Source organism: Herpailurus yagouaroundi, unplaced genomic scaffold, assembly GCF_014898765.1.
Source record: "Herpailurus yagouaroundi ecotype Mexico unplaced genomic scaffold, PumYag 186, whole genome shotgun sequence".
In the NCBI taxonomy this organism is placed as follows: Eukaryota; Metazoa; Chordata; class Mammalia; order Carnivora; family Felidae; genus Herpailurus; species Herpailurus yagouaroundi.
The window spans coordinates 39,194,769-39,214,704 of record NW_024412417.1 but is presented as its reverse complement, the minus strand read 5'-3'; the positions used below and the strand labels follow the sequence as shown (position 1 = coordinate 39,214,704).

The window sequence follows — 19,936 nt, the reverse complement described above, 5'->3', positions numbered from 1 at the left end:
GGAACGGACCCGAGCGGCCGGGCGCGGGCGGAGGTGGGGGACTTGGAGAGAAAGTGTCGCCTAGAGTAACTTCGAGCTTCGTTTTGTCGTTTGCATGAGTCCTTACTCGCGGTACGTCAGCGATATTTGTTGCACCGCCTTATAATGTTTGTGAGGGTGTGCGTGATTGCATCGAGGGCATGAGTAGACTTTTTTTTTTTTTTTTTTTAGCAAACTGTTGAACTTGCAGTGCGTTCTGATTCTCTGAAAGCATGATTTGAGACGCACTGAGGTCGTTCGGGGTGATGGCTGAGCACTTTTTTTGAGAGGACAGAAAATGTAATTTCCTCTTGCTCCTACTGGTGACTTTCAGAGACATTATAAGCCTCAGGAGGCATTATACGCCACTTGGCTGAGCCACTTTTCTTGACTCTTGAGTGCCATCAGTAATCGTTGTGTCTAATAGTCACCAAACTGAGCGAACACCTGGAGCCTAGAACATTCGGCACAGCACGTAGACTTTGCTAGGCCCCGTGGGCAGTGCACCGTATGCATGGAGAAATAGAAGCAAGCCACAGAGGTCTAAAACACATTCTCAAAGAGGTTCAGGAGTTTTTGATGCCTCATTCACTTGGGAACCTGTCAAAAAGCACATTCATAGGTCTTGAACTAAATCCACTGAACGACACGTTTCAAATAAGTATTTAAATTTGAGAAACTTCTTCTTTGAAAGCAGTGCCAGCGTTCTAAGGTTAAGAAATGATACTGTGCAGGGGGGGCTGGGTGGCTCAGTGGGTCGTGCATGGGACTTCGGAGCAGGTCATGATGTCAGGGTTTGTGAGTTCGAGCCCTGCGTCCAGCTCTGTGCTGACAGTGCAGAGCCTGCTTCGAATCCTCTGTCTCCCTGTGTGTGTCTCTCCCCCCCCCCCGCCCCCCACTGCTTGTGCTCTCTCTCTCTCTCTCTCTCTCTCTCTCTCTCTCTCGCTCCTTTTCAAAAATAAATAAACATAAAAAAAAAGAGCCAGTCACAGAAGCAGGTGAGAGGAGAGTATATACAGTGGACTGTCTCTTGCTAAAGGGTAAATGCCAAACTACCAAGTACTTGGAGGACACTTCAATACACTGGTGCATATTTTTATCATCTCTAACATGTTTCCTGCTCTCAGTTTTTGCCCTGAGACTTTCACAGCATCTTAACTTGCCTCTCCACTTTCCCCATTGACTCCTAATTAAACTGCCATCAGTGCTTACAGTCCACCCCCAGACTAGGCACTTTTCAGAAACTGGCAAAAACCATAGTCCGTATTTCTGTATCCCCTGCCTGGCACACCGTTTGGGGGCTAGGACATTTTAATTTAATAACTACTTAACAACGTCCATATGTATTCGGTGAATGTGGGGGGAGAAAGCAGGTAAAATAGAACTAGTTAATGAACAACTTTGCAAGCTGGAAATTTGTCCTTTAGGAAACCATTCTAGGTTCTCTGTGAGAACAGTGACATTAAATAATCAGAAGCCGGGTTCTGTGGAGTAGACACCATGACATTAACCATGGAGGGGAGTCCTTAGACTGACACTGAAGGGAGCATTCGGTGCCTCGTCTTAGTGGTGGCTGTGAAAAAGGAATGAGCTGAACCTTATTGCAGCATAAAAATCCCTGGGATTTGTCGGCTACTGGCTTGGGACCAAAAGAGAGGCATCTGTTAGTTATGTAACTCCAAGGCTGGAATAAGGAAACGAATGATACTGGGAGAGCAGTAGGCAAGTTGGGAAGGAATGTTGCTTTGGGGAGGGGTGTGAACAGAGGATGTGAGTTTCTCCTTGACACATTAAGCTCGATGTGGCATCTTTGCTTAGTTCTGAAGGCAGTGAATAGTTCTGAAGGCAGCTGGGCATACCAGGCTGAAGCAGGTGGAGGGATCTCAAGGTTGGAGATTTGGGAAGCTTTGGCCCACAGGCAGGAGCTAAAGCCAGGAGTCAGAGAAAGCCTGCCGAGGGAGGGTGTGGAGCCAAAGAAAGATAGAAGAGATCCAAAGGGCACAGTGCTCTGTAAGCCGAAGGAGGATATCATTCCAAAGGACAGACATCTCTGCTTACATTACTCAAAAATGATGCAAATCCCAAAGGCCCTGAGAGAGTCTGGCCCGTAATGAGTTTGGTTCTTTTTTTCTTTCTTTCTTTTTTTTTAAATCCCCTTGGTCTTTTGGTTTGTGTTGTTGCCAGGAATAAAATCAGCAGCCAAAGGATTCGGAGGAAGGACAGCTGAAAGTCAGGAATAATTGCGTCATAATTATAGGATCGCATACAACATACATAAGTGTTTTTCTGGTTTACACGTGGGCTTTTGGGAACACGGTTACCACACAGACCCCCGTGCCCTCGCAAATCCTCTGTCTCACCTTCTGCCTGTGCTCCTTTCTGCCCCTTTTTTTCTGAGAGGACTGATTCTGCCACCCCCTTCTTTAGACTTGATCTAAGTGTGGTAGCCTCTCCGGGACCACTCCTTCTGTTCCCCTTTGGCAAACACCCTTCCATCCCCTCTGCTAGTGCTCCCCTTTTGAAGCCCAATTTGGGCTGGTAGGAACTGGGCTTTATCTGTCTCTGTCAGTCCCCACACTGCCTAGTGCCTGTACGTGCACATCACGTCTCGCTGACACAGAGATGGGCTGCTAGATTGCTCTTCCAGAAAGAACGCCTGCCTGGTCCTGTCAGTTAAAGTGATACTGGGAAGATCATCACTGACATCCCATTGGAACATTAGCTTTTAGCCAAATTGCCCAAAATAGCTGCTTCCAGTTTAGTCCGCTATTTGTTCCAATTTCTAAATCAGGCACAGAGACCATGCACTTTTAATTAGCACATGTTTTAGTGGTCAAAGGTAATTGCCAGCAGATTGGCAGCTTATAGGAATTAACTACAAGGAGGCTTCTCCCAAAAGTTTATTCCCAAAAGGTCATCGTGATGCAGTGTGATGCTCTCATTGCTTCGTTTCCTTTATTGTTTAGTGTTTACATCAATGACGTGCCCTTTTTGCGTCATCTTGTTCCATTTTATTTCTGCCATTGCTTAATAGTGACTTGGGCCTTTCCAGTTCTTCTGAGGCATAAAAAAGCACAGACGTTAGACTTAGAAAACCTGAGTTTGAATCCTGCCTTCCCCCTTCCCTGACCTTTTGACAATCCATGACCTCCCTGGACTTAATTTTCCTCAATTTCAAAATCAAGAGATATTCCCTTGTGTTGTAATGTTCTGTGGATCTCCTCAAGGCAATAGTTCTCAGGCTCGACTGAACTTTGGGAATCACCCGGGGGGGGGGGGGGGGGCTTTAAAAAAGCCCCGTCCCTGGGTCCTACTCCTGAGATTCTAAAGTACTTAGTCTGCCGCATGGCCTAGGCCTGGACCTAGATTAAAAGCTGCTGGGAGGGGCGCCTGGGTGGCGCAGTCGGTTAAGCGGCCGACTTCAGCCAGGTCACGATCTCGCGGTCCGTGAGTTCGAGCCCCGCATCGGGCTCTGTGCTGATGACTCAGAGCCTGGAGCCTGTTTCAGATTCTGTGTCTTCCTCTCTCTCTGCTCCTCCCCCATTCATGCTCTGTCTCTCTCTGTCCCAAAAATAAATAAACGTTGAAAAAAAAATTAAAAAAAAGCTGCTGGGTATTTGTAAGCAGCCAGGTTGAGTTCCGTTGCCTTAGGAAAGAATTAAGCAAGATGAGGCTCTAATTCAGAGTCATATACCTCATTGAGCCCTTTCTGATGCCAGTTAAGCTCATGCATTTTGAGATCACTGCCCTCTGAATGCTAGAGTAAATTTCGCACTCATATGCTACCCAAACTAGTTGCAAACATGCATGAAAACAAATCAAAAGGACAAACCTCTAATCCGGAAGGTTATTACCAACCCTTTCTGTGCCAACTAGAACACCGTGCGAGGCACAACCTCCCGATCATCCCATTAGCCGACTATCATGGTCCTCTGTGCATTGTCAAGACATTGCCATTGGATAGGGAGCAAAGTCTGGTGATAATTAAGAGCTCTTGATTAAATCAGCCAAAACAGCTGGAAACCATTCCTTAGAAACACTATCATTTTAAACAATTAGAGGAAAGCATTCTCTTTTATTGTCACTTACCGAAATGCTAGCTAGCTTTAGCATTTAACACAGAGTGTAGTGGTGCTGTTAAAAGAGAGAAAAAAATTACTCCTTTAAATATGGTGGCACCGTAGGCAGTGAGGTCCTTTCCAAGACCTTTGTGACAACTGGGATCAAATCTTATTCATTGCTGTATCTCCTTTACGTTGAACAGATTAGGTGCTCAGTAAACATTTGAAGGAGAAAAAGAAGAAAACACGGCAGGAGTGAAGAGAGAAACCTCAAGGACATAGAGACAAGCAAACAGGTAAATCAGAGTTTTGGAAGAGGCTTTTTGTGGTAGACTGGAAAAAACAGCCTCAATTTCTTCCCCTGGCTGTATGCATTCTCGCAATTGACTTCTCCCAGAAGTACATTCTTTCTCCACTCAATCCGGGCGGGCCTTGCAACTTTGGCCAATGAGACAATGACAAACGTTGGGCAGGCAGAGACATAGAAAATGTGAAGACTGGGCTTCCTTTTGGAGGAGAGGCCCCAGTCATTCCATCCATTCCAGATGAGGCCACCGTAAATCAGCCAAACCCACCAGCTCAGCAAAGATTCAAGAATGAGTCTAGCCCAGACCAACCAACATCAGACCACCCCACTGAGACGAGCCGTGACTGTCAACACAGAGGAGCGTGAGCTAAATAAAATAGGTATGTTAAGGCCACTTATTTTAAGTTTGGGGTGGTTAGTTATGCACCCCATAATCACAATTGCTAATCATCACTACGTAATTATTAGTTATTAGTTATAACTATTAGTTGTAACTACTATTAGTTATCACGACAACTGTAGCTAATTAATCCCATTGTAGAAAAGTCATCGTGGGAGGTATGATTTATCAAGATCTTCATTTGTGCCAAGTAGCGTGCTAAGAACTTTACACGCATTTTCTGACATGATCCTCACAAAAATTGAGTAGATGAGTATCTCCATTGCTTTAATATGTGAAGCTTGGAGAGATTGAGTAGGTATGATGGCCCTGGAATTTGAACTTATGTTCATGGGCCCCCAAGCCCAAACTCCTAACTACAGACAGTCCAAAGAGTCAACCACGGAACAAATCAGAGGGCCTGGCAGGAGATGGTAGAGATGAACAGAAGGTAACAACAATTATGGCCTCTCTTCCAGTCTGCTCTGCTGAAGGAACTGTGACGCCCTTCAGAAGAGCGATTGTGTTTTCCAACTGTTTCAAAGACTCTTAGGAAAGCCAGTAGGTTTCGTATCAGTTCTCATTTGGGGGAGAAATTGCGATTGTAATTGTAGATGGGTGCCAGGTTGCACGGGCACCTGGTTCCAGGGGTCCCAAACAGACCAAATTTAGCCACTTGCCATGGGACGAATGGAGGTGAAACCAGAAAGGAATTTGTGTCAATGAGGCCCACACCAGGAAGACCGCGGACTAACATCTGTCTCGAAAGACAGTCTCCAAAGTGCCAGGAGTACTTCCAGGTTTACAGGAAGAAAGTGTGGGACACAGGTCAGTGAGTACGTGCAGGAAGGCAGTGAAGGTCAAGTCGATCCGTGTCTTGGGGTCACATGCAGTCTGGCTGGCTCAGGGCAGTCCTTTTTGTTTGGCTGGGTGGTTTCTGTTCCTATCACAGGATGTTTGGCCCGTAGGGTCTTTTGCCTGAGTTAAGAGATAAGCTGCAAAGAATCAGTTAGGAAGGTTCCAGGTCCAAACGGAAGTAGGTAAAGTCCTCTTTCATGGATCACCGCGGAGTTGTCGGATTTCCTCTTGTGTTTGAGAAGATGGAAATAAACTGTGACAGTTGAATATTGTTTTCAAGTAAGTTAAAATAATTCTTAGGGACACCTGAGTGGCTCAGTCTGCTAAGCGTCTGACTCTTGGTTTTAGCTCAGGTCGGGATCTCGCGGTTGGTGGATGGAGCCCCGCGTCAGGCTCTGTGCCGACAGCTCAGGGCCTGCTTGGGACTCTCTCTCTCCCTCTCTCTCTTTACCCTTTCCCCTCTGGCGTACGCTCTCTTTCTTTCTCTCTCTGTCTCTCTCAAAATAAATAAACTTAAAAACTTAGTTTTAAAAGATTACATCCCATGGGACGTGCAATGCTGGTGAAGTTCGTAAAGGTAATCTTTGTCCGTAAACTGTGCTCTCCTAGTCTCTGTGTACCAGTTGAGAGTGAGAGACAGAGACATCTGCCTCTTGAATTTGTCTCAAATAAGGTAACAGAGTTGCAGTTAGACAATATCTCCGCTAATCAGACTTACCTTGAGCCTTGAGTGGGGGGAGGGGTAGCTGGAAACAAAGCCAGAACTTTAGGCCTTTGAAGCAGGCACCTGGTGGCAGCCAAACACAGTTTTTTATCCAATGAAATGAAGGTGGGGAGGGGCAGATCTGTTTGGAAATGATGAGAAGAATAAAAGAAAAAAGTCCCGCAAGCAGGTGGCGGAAGCTAGTTGTGGAGGAACACCAGAATGTTGGGGAACGCTGTTCTTACTGGTGACTCAAGGAGTCTGAGTGGCCTGTAGGTGTTTCTGCGTCTTGGATTTTCAACTGCAGAATGTATTTGTTTTAAAAGAGCAAGAATTAGGACAAACCCGGCATTTTAGGAACCACTGTTGGAGGGGAGGGAGCATGGGAAGGTTTCCCCACATGGACGAGCGGTTTTCTGGACACCAGCTGGGGGTCCCACAATTCGGCTCAATTCTGATGCTACCCCGAGATAGCGACAGTGTCCTTGGGCGAAGAGCTCGGTCCTACAAAGTGCCGCTGCCATGGCACGCCATCCCTGGCCACGGACACGCGTCCCGAGCCTAGACTTTTGTCCTCTGCTTCTGCCTGACACAGGGAGATCAGAGGGACTCCATGAAAAGCCGCTTTTTTTTTTTTTTTTTTGCTCCTTTTCCCTGCTCCTACTCTTTTTTTTTAAGTTTATTTACTTTTTTTTTTTTTTTAATTTTTTTTTAACGTTTATTTATTTTTTTGGGACAGAGAGAGACAGAGCATGAACGGGGGAGGGGCAGAGAGAGAGGGAGACACAGAATCGGAAACAGGCTCCAGGCTCTGAGCCATCAGCCCAGAGCCCGACGCGGGGCTCGAACTCACGGACCGCGAGATCGTGACCTGGCTGAAGTCGGACGCTCAACCGACTGCGCCACCCAGGCGCCCCTAAGTTTATTTACTTTTGAGAGAGAGAGAGAGAGAGAGAGAGAGCAGGGAAGGGGCAGAGAGAAGAAGAGAGAGCATCCCAGGCAGGCTCCACACCATCAGCGCGGAGCCCAATGCAGGGCTCAAACCCACGAGCTATGAGATCGGCCCCTGAGCCAAAACCAAGAGTTAGACACTTAACTGACCGAGCCACCCAGGTGCCCCTTCCTGCTTCTATTCCTGCTAGGACCTACACCCCCACCTTATACACACCTTACAGGGCACATAATGTCCTCCTTGTCGAGGTCAAGGAGTTAATGATGTCTTCCAGCATAATAGGTAACATCTTGACCAGGCAGGGTCCCCATGAACTTCCCAAGACCACTGACTCACCAAGAGCTCTGGATCCAGGGTACAGGTGACTTATGGAGGACACCTGAGCACTCATCTTTGTTCCCGAATGCCTGAGAAGACATGTGCACCAGACAGATCACAGGCAAAAGGGAGACCCGTTCTCCTTTCCTTTCTGACTCTCCCAGACACTCTATATCTCCACTCTCTCTACCTTCAGTAAACTCCGCTCTTACTTCCTATCAGCTCATGTTGGATTTCTATCCCGCCCAAAGCCAAGGTCCTACAGGACCTCCTCTGGGTCCTTGGACCCAGACAACCTGCATCACGACCACGCGGCTACAGATTGGAGGTTCCCGCGACCCCTCCTTGGCAATTCAATTCAGATGCCACTTGCAAGTCTACCCTGTCATCTGTACTTCCGACCAACTGGCCATAAGTCAGAAGTTTCCACAAACCCCTCCTTTAGTTTCATTTGCTAGAGAAGCTCACAGAACTCAGAGGAGCGTTTTCCTTACAGCTCACTGGTTTGCTATAAACGGATATAACTCAGGAACAGCCAGATGGCGGGATGCATAAGGCGAAGTGTGGAGAAAGGGCTCAGAGTTTCCATGCCCTCGCCAGGCACGCTTCTTTCTTCACACCTGCACGTCTTCCCCAACCCAGAAGCTCTCCAAACTGTGCCCTTTTGGGTTCGTATGGAAGCTTCATTGCACAGGTATGGTTGATTAACTTATTGGCCACCTGCAATTGAACTCAGTCTCCAGCCTCTCTGCCTTCCCTGGTGCTGGGGGGCAGGGGCGCAAGGTCTGAAAGTCCCAATCCTCTATTTACGTGGCTGGTCCTCCTGGCCACCAGTCCCCACCCTTGGGTTTCCCTGGGGCTTTCCAAAAGTCACCTTCCTGGGGCGCCTGGGTGGCTCAGTAGGTTGAGCATCCAGCTCTTAGTTTTGGCTCGGGTCTGATTTCATGATTCCTGGGATTGAGCCCCGTGTTGTGTTCCACGCTGCCTGTCAGGAGCCTGCTTGGAATTCTCTCTCCCTCTCTCTCTGCTTCTTCCCCACTTGTGTGCTCGCTCACACATGCACGTTCTCTCTCTCTCTCTCTCTCTCTCTCTCAAGAAATAAATAAACTTAAAAAAACCCACAAAAGTCACCTTGTGAACATAACAAAATACATCTTTATCACACTCATCACAGGAAATTCCAAAGATTCTAGTAGCCGTGAACTAGGAACCACAGACAACCACCAAATACAATATATTGGTCATGTGAATGACCAAAGGCATATTTCCTGTGAATCACAGTCTCACACCTGGAGACACGAATTCCCTGTACTTTTGGCTAATGCACGATTCGAACTACCCTGCTGCATCCAAAATGTGCACAGAAGCTAGTATAGTGGTGCTGGGAGCATCAGAGAGAACATACATATCCTACCTTGGAGGTATCTAATGTGAGATCAGGAAATGCTCAGGGCTCAAAGAGTTAAGCTATAAAATCAGAGCACCAGATTTGCTCAATGCTAAGATGTATGCTTTTTGCTTTTGAGTGTTTCTGGAATAAGGATCCACCTGATGTTTTTGATGTCAGCTGAAACTGGCCAGCCTTGGAAGGAGCGGTGTAAGTTTCTTCCTGAAACAAGTTGATCCCAGTGGACTGTCCCGGCATTGCTCTCGTTAATAGGACCACATGTGGTGGAATTTAATGTGAATGTGCATTCCTGGTTGTTGCTTAAATGAGCTCAAAAGGACCAGCCTAGAATGCAGCATTAAAACAGAAATTATCAGGGTTGCTCAGTTGGCTAAGCGTCCAACTCTTCGTTTCAGCTCGGGTCGTGATCTTATGGTTCATGAGTTGGAGCCCCTCATGAGGCTCCGTGATGACAGTGTGAAGCTTGCTTGGGATTCTTTCTGTCTCCCTTTCTCTCTGCTCCTCCTGTGCATTTCCTCTCTCTCAAAATAAATAAACTTTAAATAAATAAAACAGAAGTTACCACGTGTGCAGATAATAAAACTAAAAACAGTAGAAATGGCCAATCTCCGCGTGTAGATCACACATCTGTCTAGAACATTGATAACAACAATGAGAATTTGCAAAGCTAGGAGAATTGCTGTGACTAAATCATGCAGCAAGCCATCATTCATCATCCACAGTTCCATCTGCAAATGCTTCTGACTGGTTCTAAGAGAAACTGTTTTACTTTCGGCAAGAGTACATTTAGGTGAAAAAATATGTGACACACACACACACAAACGTGACGCTATGAACTTAGTCAAATAACGAATGTAGCTAAAACTCTTGTATACTTGGATTAGCCTCCAAATAATGCTATCAAAGCAACAGTTGCAATAGAGGCCAAGATGAAGTTCATGAAAAAGCAGCATGTCTGCATGATTATACGCAGAGCTGGTGAGAGACACATGTGATTCAGAAGAACCTTTGGGTGCTGAATGTGAAGCAGGCTTAAAGTCAAACTTAGATTGTGAAATTAATGTGAAATATGCTATAATTATATGGGTCAATATATGTTCTGTTGATTGATTTTTAAAATACAGTTACATCCATTGAGTTTCTTGTTTCTCCCCAAAACACTATGATTAAATCCATAGCTTATCTTGCAATTGATGGCATTTTACAGTGGAAGAAATGCAATGCATGAACTTACATTGGTAAAGTATATTAAAGACAAAAGTTTGGGGCACCTGGGTAGCTCAGTCAGTTAAGCATCTGACTTTGGCTCAGGTCATGATCTCACAGTTCGTGGGTTTGACCCCCACGTTGCGCTCTCTGCTGTCAGCATGGAGGCCGCTTCAGATCCTCTGTCCCCCTGTCTCTGCCCCTTCCCCTGCTCATGCTCTCTCTCTCAAAAATAAATAAACATTAAAAAAAAAAAAGTTTTATTGGGCCAGGATGCCTGGCTGGCTCAGCGGATAGAGCATGTGACTCTTGATCCCAGGGTCATGAGTTCAAACCCCATATTGAGTGTAGAGTCTACTTTAAAAAAAAAAAAAGTTTTATTGGGCCAAATATAGGAAAAGCAAATTTACCTGTGACCTAATTGATGCAATTGTTGATCTTAGAACTGTTGTTTAAGTACCTGCTCTATACAAGGTAATTTTCTAGATTAAAAAAAAAATCTGTATGTAAACAAATCTGATTTGCAAGTATCAAAATAACTTTAGTTTAAACACACACACACACACACACACACACACACACACACACACACACACGAAGAGGGAATTTATCATGAGAATACAAAGGCAGGATGCAGCAAGCTCAAAATGACTTGGAATTAAAAGGAAAGTCATCAGGGGGCACCTGGGTGGCTCAGTCGGTTAAACGTCTGACTTTGGCTCAGGTCATGATCTCAGGGTTAGTGGGCTCGAGCCCCGCATCGGGCTCTGTGCTGGCAGCATGGAGCCTGCTTGGCATTCTCTCTGTCTCTCTCTGTCTCTCTCTCTGCCCCTCAAAATAAAGAAATACATTTTATTTTATTTATTTATTTTTTCAACGTTTATTTATTTTTGGGACAGAGAGAGACAGAGCATGAACGGGGGAGGGGCAGAGAGAGAGGGAGACACAGAATCGGAAACAGGCTCCAGGCTCTGAGCCATCAGCCCAGAGCCCGACGCGGGGCTCGAACTCACGGACCGCGAGATCGTGACCTGGCTGAAGTCGGACGCTTAACCGACTGCGCCACCCAGGCGCCCCAAGAAATACATTTTAAAAGGAAAGTCATGAGGAACATTGGAAGTCATGTACCTTCCTCACGGCTCTCTCTTGCCTCTCCCTCTGCAGAAGCATTATTTTGCTATGCGGTTCACGTGACTACAGATGGTCATTCCACAGCTCTCAGATTTTATTATCTGCCGTACTCAAAATACCAGCAACCCGCGTTGAACTCTCCTCTGTTCATTCTAGCCCCACATTCCCAGGAAAATACACGGTGTGGTTTGAGTCAGATACACGTCTTGTTTCAATCAGCTGACGTATCCAGATGGCACAGTGGTTATTCTTGCTATAATAGTTCTACCAACACACCGCCCCAAACCTCAGGGCCTGAAAACAACCACCATGCTTAGTTCTCATGAGTTTATGTGTCCCCTGGATGGCGGCACTGATCTGGACCGAGCTTGACTGAATTTGGCTAGGTAACAGCCCTGTGGACAGTACACATCTCACGTCTGAGGACCACGCCCGTGGGTGAAAGACACAGTGGAGGTGATTGTTGTGAGCTGGGCCTCTAAGTCTTAAAACAGGCTAATCTAACACCATCTGTCACTGAATTCCCGCACTCCCCCTGTGAGATGGGTGTCATTTGTCTACTTGTTACAGATGAGGAAACTGAGGCAGGGAGCTGTCAGGGCCAGGATGCTGTATCAGTTCTACCTGACCACACAACCGGTAGTCATTCCATCAGATTCAGTTACAAGAGAATCTTTAGCCAACAGAGGAAACTATCAGCAATATCATGTAGAAAGAGGAGAACCAAAGAGGCATTTTTTGGTGGATTCATATAAAATGGTCTTAAGGGAGGGGAACCAGACTCAAAGATTCAGACACTCTTTGTGCATCCTTTTGCAGAGATGAGGCATGGCTCCCACCTGTCCATTCCCTCCCTTCCCCCAACCGTTAGGGACTTTTTCCAAATAACTCACCATGCTGTATGACTTATTTCACATGTTTAATGAGTTAAACATTTGAAGTATATATCAATTCTCTTGGCCCCAGGCCTGAGGTTTACTAAGCTACCTTGGTTTGGTTTCTCATCTATATTCGATACAAGAAACAATGCACTGATACAAGAAACATTGCAAACTCCTGCCCTTCCCGATAGTTGTATTTCTCACCTGTGGACATTTGATTTATATACTTCCATCTCTCATGATTTTAATTAGAGTAGATATATTGGTCAGGGCACACCAAGTCATGCCACATCACTGCTTTATTTTTGGATAAATTAGAATCTTATATTACATTATCTCATCTGTGCTCCCCTCTCCCCCCACCCCCCACCCCCGGCCACTGCTAACTGAACAAGACTTTAGCTTATTCATTCTTGCATGTGTTCATTCATCTTAAAAAATGTATTGAGTATTTGCTATATGCCAGGTATCCAACAGGTGCTGGGATAGACACAGCCAGCTATCACCAATTCACGGTGATTGCAGCATAGTAAGGTAGACAATAAGAAAGTACGTGAACAAATATCTAATTATGAATTGTGTTAAGTGCTGTAAAGCAAAGGAATAGTGTCCTGTGATAAAAAGAAATGGGAATAGGAAGAAGGAGATCTGCTTATGAGTTAGAAGGGCTGGAGAAGGCCTCTCCGTTGGCTTACCAAAGGCCAGGCCATGGGTGGCTGTGGTTCATTGCAGACGCAGGCTATAAAAAGAGGCATTCTTTGTAGAGGACTTGACCACGATGAAAAAAAAATATTAAAAGTGCGTTTGCTTTTATTATCACCATGTGCCAGCTATTATAAAAAAGTCAGTGATAAAATGCCCTCTGAAAAAGTTTTTTGTCTAAGGTCTAATCAATTTCTGTGGTTACTGTGAGTTCTAGTAATTTACATGTAATTGGCACATTTTTATTGCTTACAATAAAACATAATATTCAATTTGGAGTACTTTAAAGAGCTCCCAATTATAAAAATCAGCCTCCACACATACGGACACAGCTACACACACACATTCAGAGAGTGGGTTCAGAGCGATTCCAAATTACTCGAGCTAGCTTCTGGTTCAGTTCCCATCGCCAAATCCTGTGTTACGACACATCTCCGTAACACTATTTAAAAATTTTTAACACTATTTAACACTATTTAACACTATTTAAAAATTTACTATTTAAATAGTAAAATTGGAATACATGATAGCGTGTTGACTGTGAACATTAAGAGGCAAACTTGAGGGTCTTCAATTCTAAGTGACAACTTGTAACTTTTATTTGTGTCTAAATTTTAAAACAGCAAATTGTGAACTCTGATACATAATATTGTTTGGAAAGGCACATCTCAGTTTATACATGAACCATTTTACATTTCAGTTTATACATGAACTATTTTACTGATTTTGAATGATATTTTAATTTTAAAGATCCTTTTTAAATTAATTGCTTTATTTTTTTAAAAGGCCTTATCTTAATTTCTTCCTTAGCCCCCAGAGCAGTCATACTGATGTGGTTTTTTTTTTTTTTTTTGATGTTTATTTATTTTTGAAAGAGAGAGAGAGAGTATCAGTGGGGGAAGGCAGAAGGAGAGAGAGACACAGAATCCAAAACAGGCTCCAGGCTCTGAGCGGTCAGCACAAGAGCCCGACGTGGGGCTCGAACCCATTAGCCATGGCATTATGACCGGAGCCGAAGTCAGACGCCTAACCGATTGAGCCATCCAGGCGCCCCTTGCTTTATGTTTTTTTAAAGATTTTATTTTTAGGTAATCTCTACACCCAGCATGGAACTCGAACTCACAACCCCGAGATCAAGAGTTGTACCCTCTACCAACTGAGCCAGGCAGGCACCCCTTAAATTAAAAGTTAAGAAAAAAAATCAATCAAGATTATATTTGATTTTATTGATTATTAGATTATTACTAAAAGGGGCACCTGGGTGGCTCACTGAGTTAAGTGGCCAACTTCAGCTCAGGTCATGATCTCGCGGTCTGAGAGTTCGAGCCCCGCGTCGGGCTCTGTGCCGATAGCTCGGAGCCTGGAGCCTGCTTCTGTTTCTGTGTCTCCCTCTCTCTCTGCCCCTCACCCATTCGTGCTTTGTCTTTCTCTCTGCCTTTCAAAAATGAATACATGGTAAAAAAAATTTTTTTTAGATTATTACTAAATGTATTTTTGTCATATAGAGAAAGAGACTGTTAAAAAATGATTGGCTCCCGGTGAAAAAACACAGACACCACTGGGTCTCTCTGAGATAAGCGTCTCTCAAAGAGGAAGGTGAAGTTTAGGAGAAGGTAGGGCTTACAGGTCCAGCTTCCCCAACCGTGTGAAGTTTTCCCCTCAAATTGTCAACGTCAGGAATCTGAGACTTGGGGCGCTTGGGTGGCTCAGTTGGTTAAGCATCTGAATTTGGCTCAGGTCATGATCTCACAGTTTGTGAGTTTGAGCCCCAAGTAGGGCTCTGTGCTGACAGCTCGGAGCCTGGACCCCGTTTTGGATTTTCTGTCTTCCTCTCTCTCTGCCCTTCCCCTGCTCTCTCTCTCTCTCAAAAATAAATAAAATAAACATTAAAAAAATATTTGAGATTTGCTTTTTAAAGGAAGATGATGTCTCATTTACAGAAGTCTGTAATGGGGAAAGGAATAGGTCCTTGAGTTTGGTGATTAATGATCATCATTAATGGTGAAGAGAGAATTTTTACCTGAGCAGTTTAGAAATGAAGCAAAGATGAGGTGGAGAGGAGAGAAGCCTGCAGGAATAGATATTTAGCAGCAAAATGAATAGGAATCTTCTTTCCCCAAGAGGGGATTAGCTGGCCCCAAACCCCCATGATTCACGAGCAATGGCAAATGGAATCCCTCATTTTGCTATTAAGCTTAGTTTGCGACTAACTGCCCAAAACCACAGTGAAGTTTGTACACCTTTAAATGATACCAGAAAAGGCAAGCCTGGGGGGATGCATAAGTATGAGCATAAGGGACCGGGAGATGACTCAGATAAACAAACACAGCATGAAGAATGAGCCATGGAGGAAAAGGAAAGAGAAATGTCATTGATTTTGTTGATATGGTTGTTCATTCACCATGGAGGTAAAGTAATACAATTTTCTATAACTAGACAGGTGCCAGGGTTTACACATTTATTAAGTCAGTTTTAAAATTTCCCAATTTAATTGCATATCTTTTAAGGATAGTTTCCCCTGTAGTTGTTTATTCTAATATTCAGTAAAATTGTTCTTCACATAATCTGACCTTCTTTATTTGTTTTGTAATTGTGCTAACAATGAAATAAAACACATCTTCTCCGTCATATTAAGACATTCTGTTAATAACTTTAGTATAAGCCCACATAAACCAACTACAATTTCCAAATGCTGTTATAATGATGCAGAGTAGGAGAAAATAGTTTTTGATCGCATGAACCAAAAATCTTTGTAGGTGCCAATGACTCCAGCTGGAGAGGAAAATACAATCTGTCTAATGGAAAAGATATGTTTTTAAAAGACATACACACCAATCATAGAGAATCTGAAAAACGCAGAAGCTAAATGTATAAAGAAGAAAATACCAGTGATGTCTAATTTATCTCCCTCTGACTCAGAAATAACCTTTTGCTTTAGTATCAGGAGAAGGTCATGCCACGGACTTCAAGGGCCTCTAAATGTGCAAAAGACAACAGAACATCAAACGTGTGTTTTCATTAGTATTTGGTTGATATTACCCTTTCTCAACTGTAAGTTCCATGCAGGAAGTAACCATATCTATATTTAATATTGTGAGCATGCCGGGGCTCCTGGGTGGCTCAGTCGGTTAAGCGTCCGACTTCAGCTCAGGTCACGATCTCTCGGTTTGTGGGTTTGAGCCCCGCGTGGGGCTCTGTGCTGACAGCTCAGAGCCTGGAGCCTGCTTCGGATTCTGTGTCTCCCTCTCTCTCTGCTCCTCCTCCACTTGCACTCCATCTCTCTCTCTCTCTCTCTCTCTCTCTCTCTCTCTCTCTCTCTCATTGTCTCTCTCTCAAAAATAAATAACATTAACAAATTGTTAAAAATATTGCGAACATGCTGGGCACAAGATCTGCATTCAGTATGTAAATGCTGAATGATGAGGTCTGTTTCCTTAGCAATGAGGCATTTAGGTTCTCATGACCTTCATGCTTTATACCCTCCAGATGTGATGTCTCTTCTCTTGCCCAGTTCTCATTATGTCAAGGCCCGTCATCATTTTGGCCATCTTCCTCTCCTTCCTCTGTCTTTTCCTTTTCCTCCTCTTCTTGCCCCTCTTCCTTGTTGTCCTTCTCTTCTTGTTGTTCCACATCTTGTGATATCTCTCTTAGAGCACAGTGCCCCCAACTTGCTCCCAGTATTGCCCTGGATGTGACAGTCATCAAAGGTGACACTGATTTACTCCTGTGCAAGGAACCAGACACAGTACTCAGGATATTGTCTACATTCTTGTTTTTAGGCTGCCCTGCAACCCTGGGATGTGCATACTAACATTTTGTCTTTTTTTTTTTTTACGTTTATTTATTTATTTTGAAAGAGAGAGAGAGAGAGAGCATGAGTGGGGGAGGGGGAGGGGCAGAGAGAGAGAGGAAGAGAGAGCATCCCAAGCAGGCTCCGTGCTGTCAGCAAGGAAGCTGAGGCAGTACTGGATCCCATGAACCGTGAGATCCTGACCTGAGCTGAAATCAAGAGTCAGACACTTAACCAACTGAGCCACCCAGGTGCGCCCATAACATTTTGTGTTTTTATTTTTATTTACTCACTTGCTTATTTACTTATTTATTTTACAGTTTATTATTTATTTTGAGAGAGAGCGAGCGTGTGTGTGAATGGGGGAGGGGCAGAGAGAGAGGGAGAGAGAATCCCAAGCAGGCTCCACGCCATCAGCGCAGAGCACGAGGTGGTCGCCTGCAACAGACTTTGTGGTCTAGCTGTCACTCACTACATCTTTCCACAGTCCTTTCGCCAAAAATGGATGGTCTGCTGATTCTTGCCATGAGGCTTTTAAAAATGGATGGGGAGGGGCGCCTGGGTGGCTCGGTCGGTTAAGCATCCGACTTCGGCTCAGGTCATGATCTCACGGTCTGTGAGTTCGAGCCCCGCGTCGGGCTCTGGGCTGATGGCTCAGAGCCTGGAGCCGGTTTCCGATTCTGTGTCTCCCTCTCTCTCTGCTCCTCCCCTGTTCATGCTCTGTCTCTCTCTGTCTCAAAAATAAATAAACGTTAAAAAAAAAATTAAAAATGGATGGGGAAGAGAACGGGAAAGTGATGCCGTGAACCTGTGCTTCCTGAGCCTCTGTGTCAGGGACTAATCACACTGGGAAGGTCCAGATTAACTAAGGAAACCAGTTCTAAGTTTCCAAAATTCAATTTAAATTGCAACTAAAAGGCACTTACACACCCTGGAAAAAGCAGAAAGGCAGCGTCTGGACTGCTTTTGCTGTGGAGGCTGCGAGTCAGTATTATGTCAGGGGTGTGGGAAAGTCAAGGCTCAGGAGACACCCCGCATCTGTGGAAACATAATCCAACAATTGTTACACGCACAGGCTGACGCGCCACAGAAATGAAACAATGGGTCCCTGCAGATAGCATTTTTTGCGCCTAATCATTTGGTTTCAATCTTGACAATGTTCTGTGGATGCTTGTGGAAGAGGTCCCTCTGGTCAACAAATAGAAGGCTTTTAATTATACCATTAAAATGGGGGGCGAGTAGGCACAGAACCCGACGTGGTGCTACCTGACGTGAACAGAAGCATGAAATGGTTTTGAATAAATGAAGAAGTCTGGGTACTTCCTGCATGTACTTTTCCCATGTATTGGCTTTCAACTGTAGGGAAATAATCTGTGGAGTGTGTAAACAGGAGAAAATGCTTTTCAGAAGCAGTTGTTAGATAAAAACATTCAGTTCATTTCGACTGACATGCATTGCATCCAATTTGTTGCTTTTACTTGATTGAAACTGCAATCTGTCCAAAAAGCGATTTAAGAGAAATATGTATTAGTAATTCCCTCTGTGCGAAAAGTTAACACCCGTTTCAAGAGGGGGGTTCAGAGATGGAACAGACGCCTATCTCTGAAGATACTCATCACACAGAAGAAGAGGTTGTATGTATCAGTCAGCTCTTAGTTGCGAGAACAAGTCGTTTGTTTGGTAATGTCTTGTTGTAGAATAAACTCCCCTAAAATTTAGCGGCTTAAAACGATAATTTGTCGTTACTGCTCATGGTTCTACGATTGACTGGTCCAGCCAGGGGGGGCCTGGCCTGGTCTCTCGTGTCATTACGGTCAGATATTGGCCGGGGCTACAGTCAGATATCTGAGGGCTTACGGGGCCTGACATCCAGGCTGGCTCATTCCCACGGTGGGCAGCTGGCTGTCATCGGAGACCTCAGCCGTGCTGACAGAGCACCTACTCCTGGGAAATACAATTAAAAACAAAATCTTCAGATCCAGAAAACCTCTCTGCAGAGGTAGCAGGATAAGAAAACAGTCTTGTTATCGAATAAGCGCCAAAGCAGAACGTGCTGCACGTCGACACATTCTGCTAAGTGATCGCGAGGAGGGGTCTCACCCTCTTACACGGCCAAGCAGATGCCACCCATTACTTGCCTGTTCTCCAGATAAACGACAACGACTAGTCCCCAGGTCAGGGGACTTGATGGCACCATTTGTCACACATACTTCATCCTGACTTTACGAGGTAATTGGGGCGACCCTCTGCATTAGCGAATTGGTTTTTTCCAGAGGGATAACAAACTTCTGATATCTTTATGACAGGAGATTATTTTACAACTTGGAAAAAGGCACCCACTCAAGTTAGGTTCCCACCCTCTGAGAGAAGTAGAGAGAGGGAGACAGAAGGGGCCGGGGTGGGAACCGGAACAGGGGCATCCCCCTTCGTGTCTACACTACAAAGAAAGGGCTCCCAGGTCTTTAAGAAAGACAGTTCTAGGTCATAAAGCTGACAAAAGACCTCTCTAGTTTTAGAAAGGGTTTATATACACATTCCAAGTTTTTTTTTTTTCTTTAAAAAAAAAAAACACCTTTTTTTTTTAATGTGTATTTATTTTTGAGAGACAGAGAGAGACCAAGAATCCAAAACAGGCTTCAGGCTCTGAGCTGTCAGCACAGAGCCCCATGCGGGGCTTGAACCCACAAACCTTGAGATCATGACCTGACCCCAAGTCAGATACTTAAGGGACTGAGCCACCCAGGCCTCCTGCCAGCCTCTGTATTCTTGAACTTCTGCTACTTTACTCTCACGTTTCTCTGGAAAAATAAATTCCATGTGCTGGTAACCTCCTTCTATTACTCACTTTTTCTTATTTGTGTGTTTGTTTGTTTTGTTAGGCTCCATGCCCAGAGTGAAGCCCAATGTGGGGCTTGAACCCATGACCCTGAGGCCAAGACCTGAGCTGAGATCAAGAATCAGACATTTAGCCAGCTGACCCATCCAGATTTTTTTTTTAACTTTTTAAATTTATTTTTGAGAGAGAGAGAGAGAGAGAGAGAGAGAGAGAGAGAATGAATACGAGCAGGGGAGGGGCAGACAGAGAGGGAGACAGAATCCACAAAGCAGGTTCCAGGCTCTGAGCTGTCAGGACAGAGCCAGATGCGGGGCTGGAACCCGTGAACCACGAGATAAATGACCTGAGCTGAAGTCAGACGCTTAACCAACTGAGCCACCCAGGCG

At 44.8% G+C, this 19,936-nt stretch overlaps 1 long non-coding RNA gene across 5 annotated transcripts in view; it reads left to right on the top strand.

The window, feature by feature from the left end:
- LOC121042991 (uncharacterized) overlaps positions 1–19,936 on the top strand; it is a 172,003-nt gene continuing 152,067 nt past the window's right edge. For 4 of the 5 annotated variants that reach the window (XR_005796612.1, XR_005796614.1, XR_005796615.1 and 1 more), the window contains exons 1-3: positions 1–111; positions 4,283–4,375; positions 4,625–4,766. This is a non-coding gene — a long non-coding RNA (uncharacterized LOC121042991). The remainder of the gene's footprint in view (positions 112–4,282; positions 4,376–4,624; positions 4,767–19,936) is intronic. The other variant, XR_005796613.1, reaches the window with a different exon arrangement.